Genomic DNA, 4,580 nt, shown 5'->3' on the forward strand with positions numbered 1-4,580 from the left:
AGATTTCTCTGAAGTTATACTAAAGCTGTGGAAGCTAACAAAGCCAACATGTTTTGCAGAAAGCAAGGTAGATATTATTTAGTCTAATCTACTGGTATCCAATGAATGAAAAAAAAAACTCTCTAAAACTGTTCCTTTTGCAACAATAAATATGCTATGATTATCTGCCTCAAATACACATAGTTCCACTAATTGATTGGAGCAACATTGTTTGCCACCTTTTGCCCATGTGGCTCTATTTTACCCATCTCCTCTACAAGTTGCTTTTTTCAGGGTGCAATGTATCACCAAGTGAGTTTTTTCCATTCTTATTTTTCCATATCCCATAACTTAAAACCAGCTCTCTATGGAGATTTCCAAGAACCAAACTGAAATTCCCTGCTTAAACAGATTCTTAACTTGGGAGGGGAAAATGTGCTTTCTGTTAACAAATTAGAGTAAAAATTGGGTCAGTGAGGTGTGCTCGCTTGTAGCTTTGTGACAAGTTCAATTCATCAGCAGGACTAATTGGATGCTTTCAATTTGTACAGCCCAAGGATGTGGAGAGGTGAGAGCCACCAAGCACATGCCACATCCTTGTCCTTTTTTGGGTCATAAAAAAAGTCAGAAGAATGACTGGCCAAGTGAATAAAGGAAGTGGTCAATATCTTATTACTGCAAGACAAGGTTCCAACAAGCCTAAATGGGTCAGTTGTAAAACGTCTGAAAAAGCCCTCCCTGGATGCCTTAAATCCCACGCTACAGAATAATTACTGGCCAGATTTCAATGTTCCATTTCTGGGCAAAGTATTAATGTGTGTGGTGGCATCCTGGCTCCAAAATTACTGGATGGGAACAGTGCTTGGAAACTCTAACAGTCACAAAGAACTGCACTATATGGACCCCACTGCTTTTTGTACCATGCCTCACTGGCAGGAGAGGGCTGGATGCATCGTTCAACTCTTCACTTTCCCAATCCTTAGAATTCCTTCAATCGGTGAGGCTCCCTGGCTTATAAAATTGGTTGGGGGGGTATTTGTGGTGTTGCAATTGCCCCACAACTGTAATGGACTTCGTCACCACATTGGTAAAAATACTCACCCGAATTCCTCTGGTTTACAACGTCATAAGTACTGAACAATTTGGGGTTTTTTTTGGGGGGGGAGTTATGCCATTTTCGGAAGTACTCAAGAAATGCCCCCAGCAAAAAAAGCAAAAACACCACAACCCACCAAAATGCACACAGTTCTATGAATCTCACTGAGTAGGTTAAAAAAAACTGATTTTTGTTGTTACATGCAAGATTGAAATAAACACAGAAAGACTACCAAGATTACTAAGGATCCTCATGCATCCAGTCTGAAAAATGACAGCATCACAACTGGAGCTGAGGTGAATATTTTTTTGAATTCTCAAGGATTATGAAACAAAGGAACTAGCTTTATATCTGAGGCCCTTTCACATTCTGCAATTATAGCACACTAATACCACTTTTACTGCTATGGCTTCATCATATGGAATTCTAGGGCTTGTCGTTTGGTGAGGCATTCGAGGGCTTTGCCGAGAATTCTTAGCACCCCTTCCTAAACTTCAAATCTCAGCTTTTCTTAAAATGTAGCCATGCCAGTTCAGTTAGAGTCATAGTTCTGTAATTGTGTAATGTGAATGGGACTCTGGTTAGACTATTTAGCTGATATTCTCTATTTTGTATAAATTAATCCAGATAAAACAGTGGTGTTCCTGGTCAGTCGGAAGGCAAATCAGGGAACAGGGATTCAGCCTGTGTTAGATGGGGTCACACTCCCCCTGAAGACACAGGTTCGCAATTTGGGGATACCCCTGGGCTCAGCTTTGAACCTGGAGGCCCAGGTCTCTGCAGTGACCAGGAGTGTTTTTGCACATTTAAAACATGTGTGCCAACTGTGCCCATTCCTTGAGACACTGGATCTGGCCTCAGTGGTACATGCTTTGGTTACATCCCATTTGGACTACTGTAATGCACTCTACTTGGGGCTGCCTTTGAAGAGGGTTCTGAAACTTCAGCTGGTCCAAAAATCTGCAGCCTGGCTGCCAGTCTGTTTCCGAGCACAATTCAAATTGATGATGATGACCTAGAAAGCCCTATATGGCTCAGGTCCAAGCTATTTGTCTCCCTATATGAGCCGGCCCAGGCTCTGAGATCCTCAGGGGAGGCCCTTCTCTCTGTTCCCACCGCCATCACAAGCACAGTTGGTGGGGACATGAGAGAGGGCCTTTTCTGTGGCTGCCCCAAGACTCTGGAACTCCCTTCCCAGGGAGACCAGAATGGCCTTGGTGGCCTTCCGCTGACAGATGGCATTCAAAACAGAAAATATATAAAGAATGGCTTGGGGTACTATATTGTTTTAATGTATTTTAAACATTTTTATCTTTTAAAAGTTTTTGACATTTTAGCATGTAATCCGTTTTGATTATTGCACTAATTTAATTCTGTTTTAATGTATTATTTTTGTATGTTTTTAATTCTTCTTTTTTTAATATTGTAAGTCTCCCTGGGAAATAATAATAATAATAATAATAACAACAACAACAACAACAATAATAATAATAATAATAGCTGTCTCAAGAAGAGGTCCTTTCCTTCATTTATCATTTGACATATGGGGTACCTCCACAGTACACTGCCATTATGTAAGTTGTTTTTGTGTGCCTTCAAGTCATTTCTAAATGATAGACAACCTATCACTTGATTTCCTTAGCAAGACTTTTTTTTTTTGGGGGGGGGGTCTTTTTCTTTGAGGCTGCGTATGTGTCACTTGCCCAAGATCACCCAGAGGGTTCCCATGGCTGAGCAAGAATTCGAACCCTGGTCTATGGCTGGAGTCATAGTCCAGTGCCCAAACCATTACACCATGGTGGTTCTCATTATGCAACTGCCTTCCCACATTATTGGGATTTTACAGAAGGTTTAGATGCCTCCGTCAATTCTTGCACATGTATGTTGTATGCCTTCAGGTCATTTCTGACTTATGGTAAATCTAAGACCAACCTATCACAAGGTTTTCTTGGCAGATGTTCAGAGGGAGTTTGCCCTTACCTCTCTCTGAGGTTGAGAGTGTGACTTGCCAAAATTTTTCATCAATTGTTACCTTGCTTCTATTTGCTCACTCCTTTTTCTATCTTCTTTCTGGAAGTGCTGCCAGATTAAAGGACAGATTGGCAAAGGGATTATGTATCATGGGGCTTGTTTGTGCAGTAGGCACTTCCAGCATCAAATAGTAGTTTCAGGTGGGGTTTTCAAAGGAGAGAGAAGACTACATGAGAATTGCACTGGATTACAGGAACACCCTTGTCCTCCCTATTCCCAATTTCAATTGAATTCCCTCAGGACTCCCGGAGAGCCATATCTTTTGCCTCAAAATGCAGAATTTAGAAAAATTACTTTTTGGATTACAGCTCTTAGACTGCCATGTTAATCATGCTGGCTGGAGAATTTGGGGAATGGTGCTATTTCCAAGCTCTACTAATAACCCTTATGTTACCCAATATATGTGAGATCCTGTCTTCCCAATATCTGTGTAATTTGTCCTGCTTCCTAGTGTCTCTTTGAAAGAAAATGCCACCAAATAAGTGACCTCTCAGAGCCAAACTAGAGGATATATTGTGTATATACCATGACTGCATGATTAAAACCTTTGCTTGTGCAGAGCAAGAAAAACTGTGGACCACAGTAAAAGAAAAGTGAATACCATAACAGTTAAAATGTAAACAACACTCAAGACAAGAGGCTACTGTCAGGACACTATTTGGTGAAACACAATGGTTTCCCATTGGCAAGAGAAGAGGGAGACAAGGGCCCATTTTATCACTCAGTCTTTTAAATTATATACAGAACACCTACTAGACAAAGAAGGAATAGACTCAAAGGAAGGAAGTGTGAAAACTTGCAGAATAAGCAACTAACATTTAAGATGTGCAGATGACACCATCATGCTAGCACAAATAGCAAAGACTTGGATTATTACTGATAAAAAATGAAGATAGAAGGTGCAAAATCAGAGTTACAGTTGTAAATTAAGATGATTTACATAACTTTAAAGTGGGTGGACTAGACTCTGGGACTTCTGGTTAATGGAGAAAATGGCAGATAATAACAACAGAGTGAGAGGCTTACACTCTGGATTGACCTTTCATAAGATTTGGCACCCATTTATTGAATACATCCAGCAAGATTTAGTCTCTAGACATCCCCCAATTTTAGCTAAATTTTTATGTAAAGATGTCTTTCAGGATCCCTGAACACACCTTTTATCTATAACTTTCAGGGCCTACCTGGTTATTGCCAGTATTTATTGTTGATTTGGTGTACTGTTTGTTGTCATGTTTTGTTTTAGAATGTATTAACAAAATTTTAATTTAAAAAAACCCATCAAAATAGTTAATGACAGCTTGGCTCAGTCATAAATCAAAATGTAGGAGATTATCGCACTGCGTTCTGAGAACGTTCCATCTCATCACGTGATGAGAACGTTCCTGGAACGGATATTACCGCATTAGAAATCAAAACGTGATCACAACGGGATCAGAACGGCAGTTTACCGCACTGTGATTCCTTTTTCTTG

Source organism: Sceloporus undulatus, chromosome 2, assembly GCF_019175285.1.
Source record: "Sceloporus undulatus isolate JIND9_A2432 ecotype Alabama chromosome 2, SceUnd_v1.1, whole genome shotgun sequence".
NCBI classification, from domain to species: Eukaryota; Metazoa; Chordata; class Lepidosauria; order Squamata; family Phrynosomatidae; genus Sceloporus; species Sceloporus undulatus.